The sequence below is a fragment of the Prionailurus bengalensis genome, chromosome B4 (assembly GCF_016509475.1).
Source record: "Prionailurus bengalensis isolate Pbe53 chromosome B4, Fcat_Pben_1.1_paternal_pri, whole genome shotgun sequence".
NCBI classification, from domain to species: Eukaryota; Metazoa; Chordata; class Mammalia; order Carnivora; family Felidae; genus Prionailurus; species Prionailurus bengalensis.
This window is the reverse complement of record NC_057358.1, coordinates 55,672,935-55,699,806: the sequence shown is the minus strand read 5'-3', so window position 1 is coordinate 55,699,806 and position 26,872 is coordinate 55,672,935. Positions and strand designations below refer to the sequence as shown.

Below are 26,872 nucleotides of genomic sequence, written 5' to 3'. Positions count from 1 at the left end.
AGAATAAAAAGCCAATGGAGTCAATTATCCCTTTGCCCAAACTCCAAACTGGTAATCTTCAATTATGATATTAGTTTTCTCTAATTATTTAAAGCTTTGGCAAAAGTATTATTGGGTAAGAAAGTTGACATGAAGCCTGCCTGCCTCTCTTTCTTTCATCTTTCTTTTCTTTCTTTCTTTTTTCTTTCCCTTTCCCCTTTCTTTTCCTTTCCTTTCCTTTCCTTTCCTTTCCTTTCCTTTCCATCTTTCCCTTTCTTCCTTTCCTTTCCTCCTTTCCTCTCTTCCTCTCTTCCTCCCTTCTTCCCTCCCCTCCCCTCCATCCTTCTTTCCTTTCTCTGCATTTCACAAAGATGTTCAAGGTTCATTCTCCCAATATCACTTATTGCATTAAAACTTGGATGTGTTTAATTGCATTAAAATACCACCTATCTAAGATAGTTATATTTCCATTTAAAATGACCAGATGCAGTCCACATTTACTTTGAAATAAGAATAATGCCACCAGAGTGAAATTTTAAAATAGGCTTTGGCACAATCATTAAGCCATCATCCAGCCCAGGTATGTTGGCAAGAATGCTGGTATTTAGGAAACTCGTCTGGTCCTGACTCTTCTGCCCATCTAGTATTCTTACTTCTTTAGCCTAAAGTCACCACCACAAGGTGAGAAACTTGGTCATCTAAAGAAGCCACCCAGGCCCTCTTTTTTACATCACCTAATCCTAATTTTCTACCTAGCACTTACCACTCACTAGAGATTTTCCTTGTTTCTTTTGATTATCCTCTTAGGATTTAAGCTTCGGAGGTGTTATCTGTCTTTCTTTATGGCTGAACAGTCAGCATCTAGAAGAGAGTCAGGAATATACCATGTGTCATTGAATCTAAGATGACATCAATTGTAAGATACACCATCACTTCCTGTATGTCAGAATTTAAAAATGCTGCCATTTAAACTATGGGACATGCTGTCTTGTCACGTTAGACTTTTTGTTTTAATTTACTGAGAGGCTCTTTTAGATTTACTTAGAAAGACCATAGATTTATCATATATATTAGTGTACACACTCTAAAAATGAGAATATAAGCAAAATAAATCGGTTAAGCTAGTCTTTTTTTTTTTTAATGTTTATTTCTGAGACAGAGAGAGACAGAGCATGAGTGGGGAGGGGCAGAGAGAGAGGGAGACACAGAATCCGAAGCAGGCTCCAGGCTCTGAGCTGTCAGCACAGAGCCCGACGCGGGGCTTGAACCCACAAACTGTGAGATCGTGACCTGAGCTGAAGTCAGTCACTCAACCAACTGAGTCACCCAGGCGCCCTGGTTAAGCTATTCTTGAAACAACTTGAAGTGCAAGTTTTCAGTATTAATATTCAATGACACGTTGCCAGTATACAGTATTTCCCACACCTTACCATTGTCTGTGCCATCAAGAGTGTCAGTGAAGCAGTATTTCTTGAAAGATCGCTTCATTATTGTCTTTGAGATTTTCTTCCCAGAAGGTGACATTCAGTGTGCAAGTTTTGGTGCTTATGGCAGTCAAGGCCTAGTAGACAGCAACTCTAAGACCGACCCTGATTTCAGAAATTTCAAAATGTGAAAAAAATATACATCTTAAAGTTTCAAAAATAGGGTTGGGGGTACTCAATGTTTTGATATTTCTTTTTCTTTAATGTTTATTTATTTTTGAGAGAGAGAGATACAGAGCACAAGCTGGAGAGGGGCAGAATGAAAGGGAGACACAGAATCTGAAGCAGGCTCCAGGCTCTGAGCTGTCAGCCCAGAACCGACGCGGGGCTTGAACTCACGAACCACCAGATCATGACCTGAGCCAAAGTTGGACACTTAACCAACTGAGCCACCCAGGCGCCCCTCAATAAATAATTTTTGAATACTTGAATAAATGACTGTTGTCAACTCTCTGTGTTCTTGAGCAAGCCAGTTTTTCCTTGAGCCTTATTTTGAACAATTTAAAAAATAAACAAAAACCAAAACTCTGATCAACCTACTCTTCAAGGGTTCAAGGTTCTAGGGCAAACAGTAAGACTCCCTCCACTCAGCTGTTCTTTCAGATAATTAATAAGAGGTGCCAGACCACAGATCAGAAGATGTGTTATGTGAAGCCTGAGGATTTTTGCCACGTTAGGCTGGCCCCTTTCTCTCTCCCTGGTTGTAGGTGGTTAGTATATAGTACACAGAGCACCATCATCAGAGAGAAAAGAGCTAATCAGTGAGAGGATTTACACACAAGAAGAAATGTATGCCTAACCTCTATATAGCTCAGTTCCCAGGATGTAGAGAAGGGATGGCCTCTGAATTCATTGCCAAGGTTACAAAGTACTTGGAGGGGCCAGTGACCACGCCTCTTGTTGCAGCCATGGGAAACTCTCTATCCAACATGGGGGTACCTGGCCTAGCTGCAGGTGATCCAATGGGCAGAAGTTAAAAAATCTTGGTTGTTAAATAAGATCTGTCTGTACATAGTCCTCAGAATCCTAACTCCAGATGTGACTGAATTGCCACTTTGTAAATACAGAATTGCTCTTTTATAAACCAGAAGCCAATGCCTACAAACTGGGGAGGTAACTTCATGAACCCCAGATAACCTGTATATATGCATACCACCCAGCTAAAAATATCTATAGGCTCTACCCAGCATGGCTACTTACACCAATTCATCTCCATGGCCTTACACATGCTATACATCTCACTATGTTTCAGGAAGCCCTATCTTGGATACAGTGACCTCCTGCACATCAGTCAAAGGACTGAAACTAGAATAGGAAAATCAGGATTGGTTTCTACTTTGTTTCTTCTACTACTGAAAGTATCTGACTCTATTGTAATTAATTGCTTCCTGCCTGTTTCTTTCCCTAGGTTATGAGATACACCCCAGAGAACTGAGGAAGAACAATGGAGTACATTATTAACTAAAATCAGTGCATAATTTTATTTTTTTTAAGCATTCTGGAACAGATAATTTATCACAGTTTGATGCCTCAGGAAGCATTCCATTTTGGTTATATGACACAGAGAGAAGCTCTCTTAAACTCCCCCTACAGACTCCTTCGTATATTTGGTATGATGTTAATCCTTTAGGCTGGTGTGGGAATCTTCTCTTCTCAGCAAAATTTGAATTTCTACTTCTAGATTAGAGTCAAAGAAGGATTAGAAAGATGTTCATTTTAATATTTAAAGACCACTTTAGGAATACTTATAATATCCTGCTAGTTATGAATGTATTGCATTTACTAAAAATTGCTAAGTACCTTGCCAAATTTTTGTTAATATTATAATCAAAGGTACTTAGTTACTGGTATTTCTGCAGGCACTGAAAATGCCATGCAATTATATACAGAATATATTTTCTCTTTTGAAACTGAAAAGCCCTAGAGGTTCAGACTAATGGCTGTGCTCTTCCAGATACATTATTCATTGTAAACTAGCTTTCCAGAATCCTACATTATGGAAAACTAATTACCTGTCACATTTTTAAACACATGTATACTAATACATATTATGAGCATTTTGAACAATCTTTCATTCCTAGTCAACGGTTTTTTTGGTGTGTGTGTGTGTGTGTGTGTGCGTGTGTGTGTGTGTGTTTAACCGTGAAGGCAAAGTTTAAAAAATAGAAAAATAACAAATTAGGAAAATTTGACACAATTCATTATTAGAGAATGATAAGTAAGTAAAATGGAGGATGAGTAAGAGATCTACGTGCTGAATCAACTGTTAAAATGTAAGTCTTTCTTGCTTTTGATTTTGTACAGATGCCAGCCCTGAAATGGAGGTGGTAAGAGATGTGTTTCCCAGTTGAGGACACGAAAGACACCACTCACCAGTTGTGGGCAATACCTACGAGGGGATTAGATGGGAACTTTTGCTACATGCCCTGCTCCCCACATATGAAAGTTTCCCAAAGCATAATATATCCAATTATATGCCTGGATGGGGTTTTCAGGTCACCCCAGACCAGTCTTCTGTCAGTAAGTTCATTATTTGGTGTAGTTTTTAGGGAAAGATATTCAAAACTAGTCTCAAGTACAAGTGTTCAAAAACCCTGGGGAGTCCTGAACAAATTCAGAGAAAACTTAAATAATAACAAATCAGGTACAATTGTATTAGAAATATCTAGAATACAGATCTCCTCCAGTCAAGCTCTCTCCATTTGTTCTACCACCCTGTACTGACATCTCATTAAATTTAGAATGCAGTTAAAATCCTGCAAAATTTTATATGAATTGTCCCCTGCCACCCTATCTAATTAATTCCTACTACTCTCTCCTAGTTTTCCTGGCTTCCTCTACTTCAACTATCAGAAGGTGCCTGCAATCACTGCATCCCTTACATAGTAAGTACAGTAAAACCTTGGTTTATGGGCATAATTGTTCCAGAAACATGCTTGTAATCCAAAGCACTCGTATATCAAAAGCAAATTTCAAGAACCTTTGGTTCAGTGGTGATCATGTGACATTCGGCATCACTTACTACTCGTATTGTTAAGACATCGCTCATTTATCAAGTTAAAATTTGTTAGAAATGTTTGCTCGTCTTGCAGAACACTCGCAGAACAAGTTACTCACAATCCAAGGTTTCATTGTATTTAATAAATGTTTTTACAAGTTTACAAAAAACAGAGAAGTTTCATATATACATTTGTGTGTGTGTGTGTATATATATATATATATATATGTTTGCATGCACATATGTATGTAATTATTTGAATAGTGGTGTTTTATAGTTTTCAAAGTACATTTACTTATTTCCTTTGATTTCTATCTTGTTTCCAGAAACTTCCTAACAGTTTCTTTCTGTCAGTTCTCTAAAAACTCATTAGATTATTAGGACATAAGTAGTTGGTAGAAATAATTAATAAAAAAAAACCTGACTCAATCAATGCAGCTTGTTGGGGTATTGAAAAATAATTTAATCCAAAAATCGATGGGAAAAGTTCATTTATTGCTGCCAGGAAATACATGAAAAAGTCAGTGACTTCAGTTAGGAGAGTCAGACAGAAAGTCCTGGAAACAAGGTTAAGACCAAGTACACAGATGCAGGATGGAGGGACGCAGCTAGCCAGGATTCAATTCATGTAAGGTGAAGAAACTGCATTTAAGGAAACCTTGTAAATCATAAGACAACAGCCTCAGACCAGAGCAAAAAGTCATGCATCCTTGGATTGAAAAGCCTGTTGTGTCTTTAAGCCTCATTTGTATGAAGGTGATGATGCCATCATGGTACCAGGTGATGAGAGTGGAAAACCCAGGCTCATGTGCCCTCCATAGGAAAAATAATTAACATGTGTGTTCAGATTCTGTTTATGCTTCTGCAATAAATGGAAGTCATTTTCTAGGTCAAAAGGGAACTACCTTACCTGCTTCCTCCTGGCTCCAAGTCCTGTCTACAGAGGAGCTGGGTGTTGGCCATACTGCTGTGCTCACTTGCTCAGCTCGGAGCTTTCTCCCCTTTACTAGTGATATCACAGAACATCAACAGAAAGTGCTTATGTGTTACAGGTCTCTGAGGTTGAGGTGTGAAGTTAAATGGTTTGATTTAAAAGCTAGGCCAATGGGGCGCCTGGGTGGTTCAGTTGGTTAAGCGTCAGACTTCAGCTCAGGTCATGATCTCGTGGTCCGTGAGTTCGGGCCCCATGTCGGGCTCTGTGCTGCCAGTTCAGAGCCTGGACCCTGCTTCAGATTCTGTGTCTCCCCCTCTCTCTGCCCCTCCCCTGCTCATGCTCTGTCTCTCTCTGTCTCAAAAATAAATAAAAGCACTAAAAAAAAAAAGCTAGGCCGCTTTTTGAAGAATGTTGAATGAAGGTTCTGTAAACAACCAGGAGAGTGATACAGCCTTCCCCCTCCCCCACCAAGTTTTTATCAGGAAGCATTTAAAAGAGATAATGGATCAGCTCACACTGGGACTAATCTGCCATGAGTTATTGTGTGGGATATTGTATTTTCCAAAATTAACATTGCAATATTTCATGTTCCACATGCTCTCCACACCTCGCCTTTCCCCGTTGCCTTCCACTTGAAATTGGAAATAGAATTAAAGGAGTAAAGAAGTACAGGAGATATTACCCGACTTCTGAGGCTTCATCATAAGAACGTCAGTTCTGTCTGTCTGTCTGACTGTCTCTCTTTCTCCCTCTCAATACTCAGCCTTGGGATCTGGCCACCATGTTTTGGAGAAGCTCAAAAAGCTAATGTGAAGACACTGCATAATTGCCAGGCATGTGTGAGACTGAGTTTTCACTTGATTCCAGCTCTCACTTTGTTATGCAGCAATTGACATGTAATACAGATTTCATGTTCTTTGCTCATTAACTTTCATTTTGGAGGCTTGCCATAGCCATGTTCTACGTGACTTGCTTTGGGTTTCTGCATGTGTCATACACTCCACGAGAATGCTCTTCTCCTCTTCTAAGCAAATACACATTCTTCATTTTCATTTCCTGGCATAACCCAAAATCTCTCCTCTAGGGTCTAATGCTATTCTTCCTATTCTGCATATCCCTACACTCAATGAACTCATTTATACTGTGTTCCTCTTCATTCAGGTGTGATTTGTCTTTCTTTCTCTTTGTTTTTTTCCCTCAGGGCCAAGTCCTGAATATTTAATTAGACTGCTAATGACTGGAAATTACAGGAGAGGCAGAGTGGGGAGGTGGGTAAGAACATTGGTTCAAGGCCCAGACTGCCCACGTCAGGAGAGTGGTTCTACCACCTCCCAACAGTGTGCCCTTGGATAAGCTACTAATGTCTGTATCAGTCAGGGACCTACCAGAGAAAGAGAACTACTAGGAGATCTATTCCTAACTATGTATACATACACACACATACAGAAAAGACATTGATTTCTAGGAATTACACAATTGTGTGACTGGCTAGGAAAATTTGAAATCTGTTTTCTTGCCACTCCACCTGACAAGATCCCAACTCTGGACCAGGCTAGCCGTCTCCCATTTTCTTGCAAACTGGTGTTGGAACAATGTGAGCTGGACAACGAGCATTACATAGTAGACCTCATCCTGTCTCTGACTGGCTCCCTTTCCCCTTCCTCTCAATAGCTTTTTCAAACTTTATCTACTGCTCCCCACTCTGCCAGAGGATGGGGGGAGCCCTCCTCTTTCTCTGGCCAGTCCCTTTGCTGAATTGTAAATCTCATCCATTAGTTTCTTCCTAAAACTCTCCCTAATTCTAGCCCATCCCTTTTATTTTCAAGCTTTCTCTCTATTTGTTTTTCTTCTTAACATATAAACTTGTTCCCCCTCTTCCCTAGGTCGGTCTTTAGCTACTGGGCCTCCCTTCGTCAAACAAACTTCTTGAGAAAGTAATATACTTTGCTCTCTTTTTAAAAAATTTTAATTTTAATTTTATTTAAAAAATATTTATTTTGAGAGAGAAACAGAGAACGTGAGTGGGAGAGAGGCAGAGAGAGAGGGAGAGAGAATCCCAAACAGGCTCCACACTTTCAACACACAGCCCAATGCAGGGATCGATATCACAAACTGTGAGATCATGACCAGAGCCGAAATCAAGAGTTGGATGCTTAACCGACTGAGCCATCCAGGTGCCCTATTTTGCTCTCTTTACATCCTCACTTGCTATTCATTCTTCCATCCGTGGAAATCTGATTCCACCTTTACCTTTCCACGGAAACTGTGCTTACAAGGTGGATGACCTAAACCATAGATCCAAGAGATGATTAAAAAGCATCTTGAGCAATGTTTAGTCTCAGCAGCTCTGGACACTGTTTACCACTCTGCTTTGCTCAGACCCCTGTCTTCTCTTGGCTTCTATGGCTTTCTCATAACATTTATCTCTTTCAATGTTCATTGTAATTGCTTAGTACCCCATTTGCTCAGATTGGTAGGACATCATGGATTGTTCTCAGGTCATCAGTCAAATATGTAAGAACCTAGAGACTCACTTAGTGCAAAGGGGCCATTCTTCTGTGCAGGCGCCAGGGGAAGAAGGAACTGAAGACTCTCACAGTCCATTGGGAGACTTGTTTTTCAGCTGCTATTACTTGTCACTGCCAGTTAGCATTCCTGTGGAAAACCTGGGAGATATGGAGCCTCCAGGTCTCTTCCTAGAACAATGGAAATGCTGACCAAATTTAACACCTGGGTTTATCTAAAGAGAAAAGAATTTTGGAACTCTAAATGGCCAGTTTTAAAAAATCCTGCCTAATTGGGCATTATCGTATTTCACGTGGATTAGCTTCCCAGTGTATGAAAATTTAAGTATTTCTTAGAATATTTCTTCATGGAGTTTAGACATATAAATTATATTTTTTAAATATTTTCTTGGGGTTGTCAAACTAATTCTATTAGCATTAACATTCTTGGTTATTATTTGTTGACTGTAATTTGGACAGTTCCTGGCTTATACAGTGTTATTAGAGTTAAATTTGTGGGCTGTAACCTTAGGGTATAAATTTTATAATCCTCCATTTACTATGAAAATATAAGAGGTGGGTTTTAGGGATGTCAAACTGTAAATGTAAAGAAAGCTAAGGGGTCATATAATAATTCCCTCAATTGGCTGATGGGTAGCTCTAAGAAAATGCAATCATTGAAAAGGGAACGTGAGTACCTCGAGGTGAATTGAGTGAGTCACTAGTTTTCCTGAAGACCAAATCACAAGAAATACACTGAAATCATAATAGAAGGTAGGACATCAGCTTCATGCTGGTTGTCCTTTTTTTCCTACCTGAAAAAACCACAGCAAAAATAGCTGACATTTATATTATGCTTGTTATATATAGACACTACTCTGAATGCTTTGTATCTATTAACTTTTTAAATAAATTTTATTTCTTTACTTTGATGCAGGGGAGGGGAGAAAGAGATGGAGAGAGAATCTCATGCAGGCTCTATGCTCAGTGTGGAGCCTGACCACAGGGCTTGATCCCACAAACCATGAGACCATGACATGAACCAAGATCAAGAGTTGGTCACTAAACCAACTGAACCACCCAGGCGCCCCTACATCTATCTGTTAACTTTTTAATTTTCACAACAATACTGTGAGAGAAGGATTTTACTCTCCTCAATTTTTGTGTCATGTTCTCCATGAAACACAGAAAAATGAATTATTTTCCCCAAAGTCACATAGCTAGTTTTAGAAAAACTATCATTTCAATTTAAACTCTCTGAGTTCATTGCAATAATGCCATTGCAACAAAGCTCTATGGCTCCATTTTACCAACATGAATGACCACAGCTGCTCCTGTTTTTTATTTAAAAAAATTTTAAATGTTGGGTGCCTGGGTGGCTCAGTTTGTTAAGCATCTGACTTTGGCTTGGGTCATGATCTTGCAGTTTGTGAGTTTGAGCCTTGCATCAGGCTCTGTGCTGACAGCTCAGAGGCTGGAGCCTTCTTCCAATTCTGTGTCTCCCTCTCTGCCCCTCTCCTGCTCGTGCTGTCTCTCTCTGTCTCTCAAGAAATGAATAAACGTTAAAAAGGTTTTTTAAATATATTTTTTAATGTTTATTTATTTTTGAGAGACAGAGACAAAGCATGAGCAGGGTAGGGGCAGAGGGCAAGGGAGACATAGAATCCAAAGCAGGCTCCAGACTCTGGGCTGTCAGCACAGAACCCGACGTGGGGCTAGAACCTAACCCATGAACTGCAAGATCATGACCTGAGCCAAAGTCAGATGCTTAACCAACTGAGCCACCCAAGCACCCCTATTTTTTTATTTTAATATTCTTTTATATTGCTTCATCTTTTGTCACAAGAAAAGGACAGAAAATGCAAGTATAGAACAAATAAGTGCTTCTCCCCTGGGGTGCCTACTATAGACCACAAGGCAACAAGAACAAGAAATGACTGGTGTTACTCACTGCAGGGCATCAAGGTAGTGAGTGGGGTGGGGGGCTGTGTCTGGACTAGGAGTTGGGCGAGGGATATGCAAAAATGTAGGAAGGTTTGAGGGCATCTGCAGTTTTCCTGAATCAGCAACATTTTGGATATTTATAATTTTTTCAGAAGAAAAATGTGCAGTGACTTCTATTCCATGTTAGATCATTGGAAGCTGCTAAAATAGAAATTACTGTGAATGCTCAGCAGATGTGGGAAAAAATCTGATGGTCTTTTACTGACTACATGTAAAGTAACGTCTTGCTGATACTCCTTGTGAAAGCCGAGGTGTTTGATAATTGTGTTGTGGAAGTTATAAAGTAGAAAAATGTGTAAGTGAATCAATAAAAGTACTTCCCAATTATTGAATATATTTCCATTTTTTAAAAATTTTATTTTCTATTTTTTTAAATTTACATCCAAATTAGTTAGTATATAGTGCAACAATGATTTCAGAAGTAGATTCCTTAGTACCCCTTACCCATTTAGCCCATCCCCCCTCTCACAACCCCTCCAGTAATCCTCAGTTTATTCTCCATATTTATGAGTCTCTTCTGTTTTGTCCCCCTCCCTGTTTTTATGTTATTTTTGTTTCCCTCCTTTAAGTTCATCTGTTTTGTCTCTTAAAGTCTTAATATGAGTGAAGTCATATGATTTTTTTCTTTCTCTAATTTCACTTAGCTTATTACCCTCCAGTTCCATCCACATAGTTGCAAATGGCAAGATTTCATTCTTTTTGTTTGCCAGCTAATACTCCATTAGTCCATATATACATCCATGTATATATGCCACCTCTTCTTTATCCATTCATGCATCGATGGACATTTGGATTCTCTCCATACTTTGGCTATTGTTGATAGTGCTACTATAAACATGGGGGTGCATGTGTCCCTTCGAAACAGCACACCTGTATCCCTTGGATAAATGGCTAGTAGTACAATTGCTGGGTTGTGGGGTAGTTCTATTTTTAGTTTTTTGAGGAACCTCCATGCCATTTTCCAGAGTGGCTGCACCAGCTTGCATTCCCACAAAGAATGCAAAAGAGATCCTCTTTCTCTGCATCCTCGCCAACATCTGTTGTTGCCTGAGTTGTTAATGTTAGCCATTCTGACAGGTGTCAGGTGGTATCTCATTGTGGTTTTGATTTGTATTTCCCTGATGATGTTGAGCATTATCTTGTGTGTCAGTTGGCCATCTGGATGTCTTCTTTGGAGAAGTGTCTATTCATGTCTTTTGCCCATTTCTTCACTGGATTATTTGATTTTTGGGTGTTGGGTTTGATAAGTTCTTTATAGATTTTGGATGCTAACCCTTTATCTGATATGTTGTTTGCAAATATTTTCTCCCATTCTGTCAGTTGCCTTTGAGTTTTGCTGATTGTTTCCTTCTCTGTGAAGAAGCTTTTTATTTTGATGAGGTCCCAGTAGTTCATTTTTGCTTTTGTTTCCCTTGCCTCCAGAGACGTGTTGAGTAAGAAGTTGCTGCGGCCAAGATCAAAGAGGTTTTTGCCTGCTTCCTCCTCTAGGATTTTGATGGCTTCCTGTGTTACATTTAGGTCTTTCATCCATTTTGAGTTTGTTTTTGTGAATGGTGTCCATTCACCATTTTATTTTGTGAATGGTGGTCCAGGTTCATTTTTTGGCATGTCGCTGCCAGTTTTCCCAGCACCACTTGCTGAAGAGACTGTCTTTATTCCATTGGATATTCTTTACTGCTTTGTCAAAGATTAGTTGCCCATACGTTTGTGGGTACATTTCTGGGTTCTCTATTCTGCTCCATTGATCTGAGTGTCTGTTCTTGTTCCAGTACCATACTGTCTTGATGATTACAGCTTTGTAGTATAGCTTGAAGTCTGGGATTGTGATGCCTCCTGCTTTGGTTTTCTTTTTCAAGATTGCTTTGGCTATTCAGGGTCTTTTCTGGTTCCATACAAATTTTGAGATTATTTGTTCTACCTCTGTGAAGAATGCTGGTGTTTTTTGATAGGGATTGCATGGAATATATAGATTGCTTTGGATAGTATTGACATTATAACAATATTTGTTCTTCCTATCCAGGAGCACAGAATCTTTTTCCATTTTTTTTGTGTCTTCTTCAAGGGCTTTCATCAGCTTTCTATAGTTTTCAGTATACAGATTTTTTACCTCTTTGGTTAGATTTATTCGGTTTTTGGTGCAACTGTAAATGGGATTGATTCCTTGATTTCTCTGTCACTTCATTGTTGGTGTATAGGAATGCAACTGATTTCTGTGCATTGATTTTATATCCTGCAACTTTGCTGAATTCATGAATCAGTTCTAGCAGCAGTTTTTTTGTGGAATCTTTTGGGTTTTCCATATAGATTATCATGTCATTTGTGAAGAGTGAAAATTTTACCTCCTGGCTGATTTTGATGCCTTTTATATCTTTGTGTTGTCTGATTGCAGAAGCTAAGATTTCCAATACTGTGTTGAATAACAGTGGTGAGAGTGGACATCCCTGTCTTGTTCCTGACCTTAGGGGGAAAACTCTCAGTTTTTCCCCATTAAGGATGATATTAGCATTGGGTCATTCATATATGGCTTTTATGATCTCGAGGTATGCTCTTCTATCCCTACTTTCTTGAGGGTTTTTATCAAGAAAGGATGCTGTATTTTGTCAAGTGCTTTCTCTGCATCTATTGAGAGGATCATATGGTTCTTGTCCTTTCTTTTGTTGATGTGATGAATCACATTGATTGTTTTGCAGATATTGAACCAGCCCTGCATCTCAGGTATGAATCCCACTTGGTTGTGGTGAATATTTTTTTTAATGTATTGTTGGAGCTGGTTGGCTAATATCTTGTTGAGGATTTTTGCATCCATGTTCATCAGGAAAATTAGTCTATCGTTCTCCTTTTTAGTGGGGTATCTGTCTGGTTTTGGAATCGAGGTAATGCTGACTTCATAGAAAGAGTTTGGAAGTTTTCCTTCCGTTTCTATTTTTTGGAACAGCTTCAAGAGAATAGGTGTTAACTCTCCCTTAAATGTTTCGTAGAATTCCCCTGGAAAGCCATCTGGCCCTGGACTCTTGGTTTTTGGCAGATTTTGTATTACTAATTTGATTTCCTTACTGGTTATAGGTCTGTTCAAATTTTCTATTTCTTTCTGTTTTGGTTTTGGTAGTGTATATGTTTCTGGGAATTTGTCCATTTCTTCCAGATTTCCCATTGTATTGGCATATAATTGCTCATAATATTCTCTTATTATTGTTTTTATTTCTGCTGTGTTGGTTGTGATCTCTTCTCTTTCATTCTTGATTTTATTTATTTGGGTCCTTTCCTTTTTCTCTTTGATCAAAATGGCCAGTGGTTTATCAATTTTGTTAATTCTTTCAAAGAACGAGCTTCTGGTTTCATTGATCTGTTCTACTGTTTTTTTGGTTTTGATAGCATTAATTTCTGCTTTAATCTTTATTATTTCCTATCTTCTGCTGGTTTGGGGTTATTTGCTGTTCTTTTTCCAGCTCCTTGAGGCGTAAGATTAGGTTGTGTATCAGATCTTTCTTCCTTCTTTAGGAAGTTCTGGATTGCTATATACTTTCCTCTTATGACCGCCTTTGCTGCGTCCCAGAGGTTTTGGGTTGTGGTGTTATCATTTTCAGTGGCTTCCATATACTGTTTAAATTTCCTCTTTAATTTCTTGGTTAGCCCATTCATTTTTAGTAGGATGTTCTTCAGTCTCCAAGTATTTGTTCCCTTTCCAAATTTTTTCTTGTGGTTGGTTTCGAGTTTCATAGTGTTGTGGTCTGAAAATATGCACAGTATGATCTCAATCTTTTTATACTTACTTAGGCTGATTTGTGTCCTAGTATATGGTCTATTCTGGAGAACGTTCCATGTGCACTGGAGAAGAATGTATATTCTGCTGCTTTAGGATGAAATGTTCTGAATATATGTTAAGTCCATCTGGTCCAGTGTGTCATTCAAAGCCATTGTTTCCTTGTTGATTTTTTGATTAGATGATCTGTCCATTGTTGTGAGTGGGGTGTTGAAGTCTCCTACTACTATGGTATTACTATCGATGAGTTTCTTTATGTTTGTGATTAATTGACATATATTTGGGTGTTACCACATTTGTCGCATAAATGTTTACAATTGTTAAGTCTTCTTGGTGGATAGACCCCTTGATTATGACATAATGTCCTTCTTCATCTCTTGATACAGTCTTTATTTTATTTTATTTTATTTTATTTATTTATTTTTTGGCTTATTTATTTATTTATTTATTTATTTATTTCAATATATGAAGTTTATTGTCAAATTGGTTTCCATACAACACCCAGTGCTCATCCCAAAAGGTGCCCTCCTCAATACCCATCACCCACCCTCCTCTCCCCCCCACCCTCCATCAACCCTCAGTTCTCAGTTTTTAAGAGTCTCTTATGCTTTGGCTCTCTTCCACTCTAACCTCTTTTTTTTTTTTTTTTCCTTCCCCTCTCCCATGCGTTTCTGTTAAGTTTCTCAGGATCCACATAAGAGTGAAAACATATAGTATCTGTCTTTCTCTGTATGGCTTATTTCACTTAGCATAACACTCTCCAGTTCCATCCATGTTGCTACAAAGGGCCATATTTCATTCTTTCTCATTGCCACGTAGTCTTGGATAGTCTTTATTTTAAAGTCTAGATTTTCTGAGATAAGTATGGCTACTCTGGCTTTCTTTTGTTGACCATTAGTATGATAGATGGTTCTCCATCCCCTTATTTTCAATCTGAAGGTGCCTTTAGGTCTAAAATGGGTCTCTTGTAAACAGCATTTAGATGGATCTTGTTTTCTTATCCATTCTGTCACCCTATGTCTTTTGATTGGAGCATTGAGTCCATTGACGTTTAGAGTGAGTACTGAAAGATGAATTTATTGCCATTATGTTGTTTGTAGAGTTGGAGTTTCTGGTGGTGTTCTCTGGTCCTTTCCAGTCTTTGTTGCTTTTGATCTTTTTTTTTTTCATCTTTTGTCCCCTCAGAGAGTCCCCTTAAAATTTTTCAGGGATGGTTTGGTGGTCACAAACTCGTTTAATTTTTGTTTGGGAAACTTTTTATCTCTGCTTCTATTTTGAATGACAGCCTTGCTGGATAAAGAATTCTCGGCTGCATATTTTTCTGATTCAGCACGTTGAATATATCCTGCCACTCCTTTCTGGCCTGCCACATTTCTGTGGATAGGTCTGCTGCAAACCTGATCTGTCTTCCCTTGTAGGATAGGGACTTTTTTCCCTTGCTGCTTTCATGATTCTCTCCTTGCCTGAGTATTTTGTGAGTTTGACTATGATATGCCTTGTTGATGGTCGGTTTTTGTTGAATCTAATGGGGGTCCTCTGTGCTTCCTAGATTTTGATGTCTGTGTCTTTCCCCAGATTAGGAAAGTTTTCTGCTATGATTGGCTCACATAACACTTCTACCCCTATTTCTCTCTCTTCCTCTTCTGGGACCCCTATGATTCTGATGTTCCTTTTTAATGAGTCACTGATTTCTTTAGTTCTTAAATCGTGCTCTTTTGTCCTAATGTTCCTCTTTTTTTCTGCTTCATATTCTCTATAAGTCTGTCCTCTATATCGCTGATTCTCTATTCTGCCTCATCCATCCTTGCTGCCGTGGCATCCGTCTATGATTGCAGCTCATTTATAACATTTTTTATGTCATTCTGACTATTTTTTACTTCTTTTATCTCTGCAGAAAGGGATTCTAATCTATTTTCGACTCCAGCTAGTATTCTTATTATCGTGATTCTAAATTCTGGTTCAGACATCTTGCTTGTATCTGTGTTGGTTACGTCCCTGGCTGTCGTTTCTACCTGCTCTTTCTTTTGGGGTGAATTCCTTCGTTTTGTCATTCTGAAGGGAGAAAAGGAATTATGAAGGTAGAAAAATTAAAATTAAAAAAAAATTAAAATTAAAAATATATTAAAATTTAAAAATTAAACACACACACACACACACAAATCGAATAAATGATGCTAGATCCTAGGTGTGTTTTGGTCTGGGTGTTGAAAGTAGTTCGAGAGATTAGAGAAAAACAGGGGGAAGAGGAAAGGAAGTCGTTTGAGAATTTGAAAAAATGAATACACTGAAGTAGACTAAAATGAGATGATGGGAGTAAAATAGAACTTGAAAATTTTACACAAAAGTAAAGAATATAGTAAAAAATTAAAGAGAAATATTTTTAGTAGAAGTTGAAAGTGCAAATGAAGTTTTTCTCTTTCTGCATTCAAGACAAAGAAAAGAAATGAAAAAGAAAAAAGAAAAAAAAAGGAAATAGTTTGAAAATTTGAAAAAGTGAATACACTGAAGTAGACTAAAATAAAATGATGGAAGTAGATTTTGAAAATATTTACACAAAAGTAAAAAATATAGTAAAAAATTAAAGGAAAATATTTTTAATAAACACTGAAAATAAAAATGAAATGTTCTCTTTCTGTATTCAAGAAAAAGAAAATAAGTGAAAAAGAGAAAAAGAAAAGAAAGAAAATTGAATAGATGGACCTGCTAACAGATTGAAATAGACTGAAATTACTTTGTTTTCCCCTAGAAGTCAGACTATGAAGCGCTTTCTAGTCCATAAACTAAGCAGACAGTGAGACTTGTGTTCTTGAAGAGCAAGGTTGCCCCAATTGGGCGGTGCTCAGTGTAGCAGCTCCATTCTCCACTAGATGGAGCTGCTAGCCTACTGGGGTGGAGTGTTGCAGTGGTCATGGGTGTGTGCACGCATGTGCAGGAGGGGTGAAAATGATGCCAGCCAGCTACCCAGTCTGTTCTCCCCGATCAGCAATCATACACCCGTCCTCTGTGTTCAGCTTTCGTCCACTCCCCACTTTTTCACTCTCTGTGACCAGGACCCAGGCAGTAGCTCTCTCCCAAGTTTTGTCTCAGATGTGGCTGTTTTCCCCATCCCCTTACTTCTGAAGGACTGCGGCTTTGACCTGTTCTTCCCCTCTGTGGGAGAGTCTTACCGAACAATGGCCGAATGAGCAATGGCCAAATGTCGGCTGCACCCAGGAATGCTTGCTGGACCCTGCTGCTGCCAGTGCCCCGAGACTGCAGCCAGGTGCCAGCCCGCCCCAGAAAAAGTTCGTGAGATAGTATAGCAGCAGCATTTCAGGGATTACAGAAAATCACAACACACATCTGGCACCAGTCTTCACCCTTAATGACCTTGTTCCAGCACCAGTGAATGTGGCCATTTTCTGGGGTCTGCTGGGACCAGGTGGCTTCAACAGTCTCTACCAAATGTCCTTCCAGCAGTGGAACTGCTTTTCCCAGTGTGGCCCGAGAACCTCCCGGACCCCACTCTGTTCCTGGGGATTCACCCGTCCCACCAGAGCACTGCCAGGTATCGAGCTGTGGAGTTGCAGACTTTGCACTCCCCTTGTTTACAGTCTTAATGCAATTTAAACCCTCTCCTTTCTCCTTTCTCCTTTCTCCCTTTTTAGTTTAGCCCCTGCAGCTGTTTCCAATTTTCCACTTTCTCTCCAGCTGCTTTTGGGGAGGGGTGCTGTTCACGTATTCTCTCCCCCCACCCCCGTCTCTGTCCTCTCTTTGCCTGCAAAAGCACCTCCCTGACCACTGTGGCTTCTTGCTCCCCAAGTTTACCTCTCTGTGCCATGTACCTCTTGAAATCTGTGGTTCAGGTTGTGCAGATTATTGTGTTAATCCTCTAGTCAGTTTTCTAGGTGTGCAGGATGGTTTAGTGTTGATCTGGATGTATTTCATGGACGTGAGACACACAAAAAACTTCCATGCTGTTCCACCATCTTGGCTCCTCCCCTCAAAAATATTTCCATTCTTAAGAGCAAAGCTTTTTTTTGAATGACATAATTTTTCATCCTCAAATTCAAAGGACTGATTTTGTCTCTTTGGTCTTTTGGACTGAGTTTCCACAGGACCACAGATCTTGTCAAATGTAAATTATCAAGGAATCTATTTTCATATTTCAATTATAAACCTCAACCGCCTGTGTTTGAATAGTTCCTGTGAAAAGAAACTTACTATGCACAAGGCAGCTTATTCTATTTTTAAAAAGACAAACTGAAGTATCAGAACATTGATATTAGGTAATTGTCAGAAAATGTTTTCATGATATGTAAGTACAAAATATTCCTCATAGTTTGTGGCTAAACTAATGTCCATCTGACAGAGGTGTAGCCAGGATGTGCTTTTGAATCTGTAACTACTAGTGTTTTTTTCTGTTTGTGTGTGTGTGTGTGTGGTGGTGGTGCTGGTGGTGGTGGTGGTGGTGGTGGTGGTTTGTTGTTGTTGTTGTTTTTCTTAGAGGGAGAGTGTGAGAAAGAGTGGAAAAGGGAGAGAGAATCCCAAGCAGGCTCCACACTCAGCTAAGAACCCAACACAGGGCTCGACCCCATGACCCAAGGATCATGACTTGAGTATAACTACTAGTTTAAAGGACTCCTCATCTCTTCCTTTCTCTCCACACCTGGGTTTGGACCCAAGGTTGCCCAAATGCCAGTGCCCTATTCCATGTTCCCCTAAGACATGGACCTGAATCTAGGGACACACTTCAATGCAGTGATGTACCCAGTGTCACCACCCTGCCGACTCTGACAAAGAACAATTTCTTCATGAAGAATGTTTAGAATAGCAAACCTCTATGATTACATTTCCTAATTGTCTACTTAAGACAGTTCTTAGTTTTTCTGACCTTAAAAGACAGACTTTTAACACAAAGAGCAGGCTTGTTTCAGAAATCTCATTGAAAAATTGTAATGGTAATCAAGAAAACTTGCCCTTTTAATTGTAATACTGACATAAACAATTTAAAATTCTTTTTTATTTAATTTTTTTAAGTTTTGTTTATTTATTTTGAGAGAGAGTGAGATAGAGAGCAGGGGAGGCACAGAGAGAGAGGGAGAGAGAATATTAAGCAGCCTCCATGCTGTCAGCACAGAGCCTGACAAGGGGCTTGAACCCATTAACTGTGAGACCATGACCTGAGTTGAAAAAAGTGTCAGATGCTCAACTGACTGAGCCACCCAGGGGCCCCAAACAAATTAAAACTGTAATAAGACAAAGGCTTTCTTCTTTTTTTTTTTAAACATAAAATAACCACATTGAAGGTCCCAGTGTGGCTCTAAGACAATGGATACTACTCAACACTCATATGAGAAAAAGGACCAGAGAAGTAATTACTGGAACTTGATTGTGTAATATTGGATTTGAAAGTCATCCAAGATATTAACATTGTCCTAGAACGGAAAGCTATGACATCCCCAAATACCACAAGGTAATATTCATTACAAGTTATACTGGAGGTATGTGTGGGAAGGAAACATTATCAATATTTTTAGCAGTTTTCCTTAAAGAGTGAGAATGTATCAGATATACATTTGCAACAGTGAAGTGATATATTTTCTTTTCCTCTAAATTATAATATTCTGGGACTTTCCACCTAGTGAACCAGTGGGTTTCAGGGCTTCAGAGAACACACTATTTATTGCATGGATGCATTTAGAGCTCTTGTAAAAGCAGGCTCTTGGGAGGAAACATTTGTTGAGAGAGAAGAGGATTCCTTTATTTCCAAACTCCTTGAAGTCTAAACTTAAAATTGTACTAGGGAGCACAGGAAGAAGGAGAATACAAGCTGTGATGTGGGAAGGCTGCAGCTGACATGGGGAAGAATTGGAGATATCCAGGAAAAGAAGTAAGTGGAAAGGAAGAAGGAAGGGGACGTGTTCAGATCTGTGACTTCTTCTTCCCCATTCCAGGTCAAGTTCTAGGGTGGAACATTAAAACAAAATCAGATAAGGTTCAGGTAAATGGGAGCACATGGACTTTCTCCTCATTTCCCTGGGCACAGGCTGGGATTTCAGGTCCCGTCAAAGAAAAAGAACAACCAACAAGGTGCATCCAGGTGACAGATTGGAATTGTTGAGGGGATGCTCTCACCAGAGTAGAGGGAGTCAGTTCCTCTTCTATTCTACCAAGGCCAAGTTCAAATCACTGAGGGACCAGCACAAGGATCTGATCAGGACAGAGAAAAGACTACAAGTTCCCTTCTGTGAGTTTCAGCAGCAGATACCAGGAAGATGCCCAGTGTCCAAGCAGGATGAGAAATGGCCTCACAGAGTTCAGGGAGGGCCAGGAGCACAATGCTGGACCTCGCCTAGAGCTCTAGACCCCAGAATCCTTTTCTCTTCACCTCTATACTCAGATACTCTCTGATAGGGGAGACAATAAATGACTGAGCAATTACCTGAAATAAATGAAGGTAAACCAAAATAGGCTTTTAAAAAATAAGAGAGCCTAAGTTACCTTTAATTGGCAAGTTTAATTCCACCTTTGCTTCAAGTCTTTATAGGATAAGGGCCTCAGATCAAGATAAGTAGGCCTCCTTTATTTTCTAGAAAAATAGAGAATGCTACACCTTCCTTCTTACTCTTGCCCTCATCTCATGGTATTGCAGAAATGCTGATTCCTCCACAACAAAACATTACTCTAGATGTATTTGTTAATTTTATTTTGTGCAGGCACTAGCTGCCATTGAGAAAATAATTTCATATTTTCCATTATCACACCAGCATTATGGTCTGTGGCAAAGACATTGCTATATCCTTCCCAAGCCCTGTTTCTTTTTTTCCTCATGGGCACACAGTTAAATTACATTTAAATTATATCTCAGCCTTCCCAGTAGTAAGGTGAGGTCATATGACTGCATTTTAGTCAATGGAGTGTGGATGGAAATTACATAGGCCACTTTTAAGCCAGTACCCTAAACTTCCTATGCAGTCCATGTTGGTCTTTCCCTCACCCGTCAGCTAGATCTAGGTAAGGACTCTGGCTGGAACAGCCACTGGATGGAATATGCCTGGGTCCCTTGAATGACTGCATGAGACAGAGCCCCAATCTCCACCTGTCAAGAATTGTGAAGTGTTAGGATTTTACTCTATTTGCAAGATAGCAAGTAAACTTATTACTGTTCCTTGGATCCTGGCAGAAGACCCAAAACTTCTGAGTCAGAGACAAAGTACTTTCTATTCCCTGCAAAACTAGTAGCCAGTTTTTCATATTGGCTTGTATCTATTCTTGCTTCCCAAGTTCCGTTCATGCAACACAGGACACGTGAGAGATGTCTTCACATGTGGTGGGCTACATTACGGAAAAGGAACACTGAGTTTGGGGAATTCACCATGTTGATAGGAAACAGAAGCGAGACTGTGCTTTGTCATGGAGAAGACATTATCTCATTTTTCAAGGTTGCCCACAGCAAGTGTGACTCTGAGAATGGCCCTGGTAAGGAATGGTTGGGAGTCTTGACATGACTAATAAAATTTGCAGTGATATTCAGAGCCCCTGCAGAATTGGGCAGGAAACCAACCTTTAGTGGCTGAAGCCACTGAGATCTTGGGTTTCTGTAGCAATTAGCCTATCCTGCCTGATACATAGAGTCCCCTGAGAAGAACCTTCCTTGCTTATCCCAGAAATTAGCAGTAATTCCTTATTTTCTTCTGTCTTATGCTTCATTTTCTCTATCTACAGCTAATAAACCAGGGGCTAGATGTTTAGACTAAAGAAAGTATTCATTTTTTTCTAAAGTAACTTTATTTTTCTCAAAATTTATGACTAAAATTCAAGTATCAAAGTTTCAGTTTTATAAGGTTCAGTGTTAATTTTCTTATTTAAACATATCCATATGACAAATTTGATTAGTGGCAATTATGACAAACTGACAAAGATTTTCAAGCTGTCTCAATTAATGAACCATTGCTAAACATAATAAATACTATTACTTTTAATATACTAGTGTTTATATACTAATAGTAATAGTAAGTATACCATTACTATTATTAAGTTTTTAATAGCTATTTCTTTTACTCATAATGGGAAAGTCAAGTGTTAAAAATATTGTACTAATGCCTGTTATGGAAAAGAGCTAGCAGTATGATGTTTTGTAATATCCAGGGAAAGCTAGCAAGATCATCAGAATATATTTCTTCTCCATGAGCTACTATTGTGAGTTCTTTTAATGTTTAATGCTGAACTAGGAAAATTCAAAAGAAGACACAATTTTCTGTGGAAAATAGTGTGAATTGAGTTGTTACTAGATCCCATATGGTATCAAAGTACTATATCTCATATCAAGTGTAAAACAACAGATTACATTGCTTGAAATAATATTTAACATTTTCCACCACTGATAGGAGTGACAAGTATCATTTGTGTTCATAATGAATGTCTGTCTTTCATTTTGTTTTATTATTTACTTCTTTTTAAAATCAATCTTAAATAAGTTTTTAATGTTTATTTATTTTTGAGAGACAGAGAGAGAGAGAGAGTTTGAGAGTGCAAGTGGGGAAGGGGCAGGAAGAGAGGGAGACACAGAATCCAAAGCAGGCTCCAGGCTCTGAGCTGTCAGCATGGAGCCCAATGTGGGGCTTGAACCCACAAACCTTAAGATCATGACTTGGGCCTAAGTCAGACCGTTAGCCAACAGAGCTCCAGCTGTCTTCCATTTTCAAGATGGTTCTGATCTGCCACCTGCAGAATAGGTCATTTGAGTGTCTTTTCAGTAATAGAGATAGATTTATCCATTCCTACTCCTCCCACCCCCTTTCTGTCCTATTTAAGGGCAAATTATACAATGTAACCTGAAAACAAAAAAGAAAAAATTGTCCCAAGGGGATTGACCATAGAACTTGGACCTCATTACTGTACATTAGCACCATTTCCTATTCAAAAGAACAAGCCTGTCACAGATAATAGGTCCCTGCTCCTGTAACAAGTATGTTCCTAATCAATGTTCTGTTTTCACAGGGTTTCAAGCAAGCTGCACAATGACTGTATCACACTGAGTTCTATTTCTGTTTGAATATCGAGGCATAATATATGTTTCTCCTGCTAGAAGTGATCTTCTGAGATTTTATATTTTGTAAAAATAAGAATTTCCTATCTGGATTTCTGGATAACTTAATTTATGACTATCCAGCCAACTTCGATGTCTGATACCCACTGTGGCAAAACTAGTGTTGTCCATAATAATATATGGATGGATGCTATTTCCTGAAGTGATTTGTTGATGTTTGTTTCTCCAGCAGATTTATGTTGTCTATTAAGTCTTTCATCACCATCTGGTATAATTAATGACTCGTGAAACTTGCCTCTTGTAGCACAAAATCCATCACATGGCAGAAATGCAGATGGGCATTCCATGAGATGAGCCAAGATTTTGAACACAAAGCCTTCTTCAGCCAGCTGGGAGCAGATATATGAAGAGCCCTTGTCACCTGAAATTTATTCTCCTTCCCTATTCATTGTTCCAGAACATAGGGCAGCAGCTAGAATCTGTGGCTGAAACTGAAGTTTCAGTGAGCAGTATGGTGAACCTAGTCCAAACCTATGTCATCATCCAAATGTTGACTTCAGATTTCATTGATATTTACCAGTACCTTTGTTTTCTTGTTTTTCATTCACAGCCCTTTCCTCTACTCAGTATTTCGTGAAATTCTATATATTATATGTTAGATTATTTGCTAGACATTTTGTAGTTTTATCGCTATTGTTCAAGGTATTCTATTTCCTGGCATATTTCTAGTCGGTTGCTGCTGCTTTAGAGGTTGTTGATTTTTACATGTTGATCTTGTACTGAGCAAACTTGCTGAACTCCCTCATTCTCTGCACCAATATTGGTTATTTTGTCTTTTCCTTTCCAATTCTTACATCTCTTATTTCTTTTTCTTATGTTGTCCAGGGCTTTTAATACTATTTTAAAGAATAAATGGGATAGTAGATGATGTCTATGTGAAGTGCCTTTATGAAATCAGATGACTGCTGTGGCTTTGCAATAGATAGTAAATTAAATTCAGGAAGTTCCTTTTCTTAGTTTCTTAAGAGAAGCACACTTTTTAATAGCTGCATTGTATTCTTATGTACAAATATATGGTAATTTATTTAGGCAATATCTTATTGAGAAATATGTTGGTTATTTTCATAAATTTATTTTTTATATTACCAAAAAATCCTACAGTAAAAATCTTTGTACATATTTCTTTCCACACTTGTCTAAGTTTATATACAGGAAACATTTCTAGAAGCATAACTGCTGAGTGAAGGATGTGTGCCTTAAATTTGTTTTCTCAAATTTTGGATAAATGTTATCAAAGAGAGAAAGAGCTAAACATTTATTCGTCTTGTTTTGTATACTATTTCAAGTTTACTAAGGGGGCGTAGTTGATGAGAGTAAGTTGGTTTTATAGAATTTCAAATGCAACTATAGGTAGGGCAGTAGCATTATAAATGCACCATTTTGTGACGTTCAAAGCAGTAATCGATTCAAACAGTAACCATTAACGGATGTCAAAATCTTGAAGAGAAAAGTTGATGATTATAACGAAGGATCAGATAGCCATTGTTTGAATGCACTTGTTAGTCTTAAAATCAACACAGCCAAACAACCAGACTTTATGAAGTACAGAGAACATGTGAACTAGTCGCACAAAAAAGCTTGAACCTGAATCTAAGTTTCTAACGTTTAATTTCTAGTTTAGTGGGAGGAGAGAGGAAGGGAAACAGTTAAATAGCACAAAGAGGAAACAATTAGACAAACCCAGAAAGAAGACATTCTACAGAAGAACCATCTTATTTCAGCCACAAGTCAATGACATGAATATAAAAGGGAGAGTCAAAAATGTTAAAAATTAACAGTCAAAAATGTTAAAAAATGTAATTCAAATACCACGTGTGGTCCTTGTGTGGTTCCTGTTTCAAATGAATTTGCAATATATATATATAATATACATATATATTATATATATATATTAATGTTTATTTATTTTTGAGAGAGAGACAGAGACAGAGCACAAGCAGGGATGGACAGAGAGAGAGAGGGAGACACAAAACCCCAAGCAGGCTCCAGGTTCTGAGCTGTCAGCACAGAGCCTGACACGAGGCTCAGATCCATGAACTGTGAGATCATGACCTGAGCTGAAGCTGGACGCTTAACCGACTGAGCTACCTAGGCGCCCCTGCAAAAGATATTTTTAAGATGTTTGAAGAAATATTATTACAAACAAGATACTAGATGATACTGAAAAATTATTAATTTTGTTACAAAAGAAAATAGAATTGTGGTTATGTAAGAAAATGGCCCTATTTTTTAGTGAAATTTATGGAAAGTACCTATGATTCTAAATAAAACAATACCAGGGATTTTCTCAAAAATGCTGTAGCCCCATTTCCCCCAGAACAAAACAAAGCAAAAACGAAAAAGAAAAAAAAGAAAACAACCAAAAACAAAAAAGCAAAAAAAGAAGGAAGAAAAAGAGTAGTTGAAACAAATATGGGAAAATGTTGATAATTGTTTAATCTGAGAAATACACAGGTGAGTTACACTGTTCTCTCTACTTCTGTGTGTGTCTCACAACTTTAATCTCAAGTTCTTCTAATTATTACAAATTAGCTGAAGTCCACAGGATTTAAAATCTGAAACCAGATTTTGTTCTTGTGAGTTTTAAATAATAAAAAAAGTCATAATAAAATTTACTTGATCTTCAAAACTCCAAAGAAATTATAATACAAATGTCTTAAATTACTTCTCCCCCAACCCCAATTCTAATTTCCCAATATCTTTTCTGCTCAGTCTCAGGCAGATGACTCTCAGTTCACTGCCTAGACAGATTCAGGGATTTTTTTTTTTTTTAATTTGAAATTTACAAAAATGTGTTTTTTTACTTTTTTTTTTTAAAGAGAGAGAACATGAGTAAGGAGAGGCAAATGGAGAGAGAGAATCTCAAGCAGGCTTAGTGCTCAATGCAGAGTCGGACATGGGGCTCAATCTCACAAACTTGGGATCATGACCTGAACTGCAATCAAGAGTGGGACACTCAACCAACTGAACCACCCAGGTGTCCCAGATTCAGGGATTCATTAATTTTTTTTTAACATTTATTTATTTTTGAGAGACAGAGCATGAGTGGAGAGAGGCAGAGGGGAGGGAGACACAGAATCCAAAGCAGGCTCCAGGCTCTGAGCTATCAGCACAGAGCCCGATGTGGGGCTTGAACACATAAAACGTGAGATCTTGACCTGAGCTGAAGTCAGCTGCTTAACTGATTGAGCCACCCAGGCGCCCCAGGGATTCTTTAATACAGTGATTCTGAATCTGATGTCCAGACTCCTCCTGAGTTTCTGATTTCATTTGCTTGGGATAAACTAGACCAGTGGTCCTCAAACTTTCCTGTGCCTTAGAATCCCTGCAAAGGTTTAGTAAAACATAGATTGCTGGACCCTACCCCCAGTTTGCATTTCTAAAAGGTTCCCAGGTGATGCTGATGGTTCTGGTCATGGTCTGGGGACCACACTCTGATAATCATTGGACTATGGAACTGGATATTTTTAAAGGCTTGGAGGTGATTTTAATGACTGCTAGAAAAGCTTCAATGGGTACTGTGTTTAATGGATATGGGTGTGGTTCTTTCAGAATCTCAGAAATTTAATTTAAACACGCTTCATCTTTAAATAACAGGCTATGCAACACGATCACAGTTTCTGCTCCCCACACCTACCACACCACACCACACCACACCACACCACACCACACACACCACACACACACACACACACACACACACACAATATTCCCAAGCTCGGAGAGAAGACCTATCCCAAACAAAATGATGGTCCCAGAACCTAGTGCTTGGTAAACTCCAAAGATGGGAACTGTGAGTGAAGGAGATAGACTGAAAAGAGAAAACTTTGGTTTCAGGTTCATCAGAATGTCTGTCCCTCCAAGTGAGTTGTTTGGATCCATGATCTTTGAATGTCAGTTCACTGGAGGTAATTATGGGTACCGTGTGTTTGCACATGATGGGGGAAAAATTCCACCTATGCATTACCACAAGTTACCGTGGATCTCTATTTTTGCCTCAACAAGAATATTCAAAACCTCTTCAGTTCCATTTACCCTTTGAGCATGGGCACTCTGGCAACAGTTACCATACTTTTGTGAGCCCACAAGTTCAGTTCATGTTACAGGAACCACTTCAA

The 26,872-nt window shown here is 38.7% G+C and overlaps 1 long non-coding RNA gene across 1 annotated transcript; it reads left to right on the top strand.

Annotated features, from left to right (window-relative positions):
• Positions 1 to 1,242: 1,242 nt before the first annotated feature.
• Positions 1,243 to 24,565, top strand: LOC122472288. Its single transcript, XR_006294403.1, has 3 exons — positions 1,243 to 4,348; positions 6,044 to 6,105; positions 22,999 to 24,565. It is a non-coding gene; the product is annotated as an uncharacterized LOC122472288 (long non-coding RNA).
• The last annotated feature ends 2,307 nt before the right edge of the window (positions 24,566 to 26,872 follow it).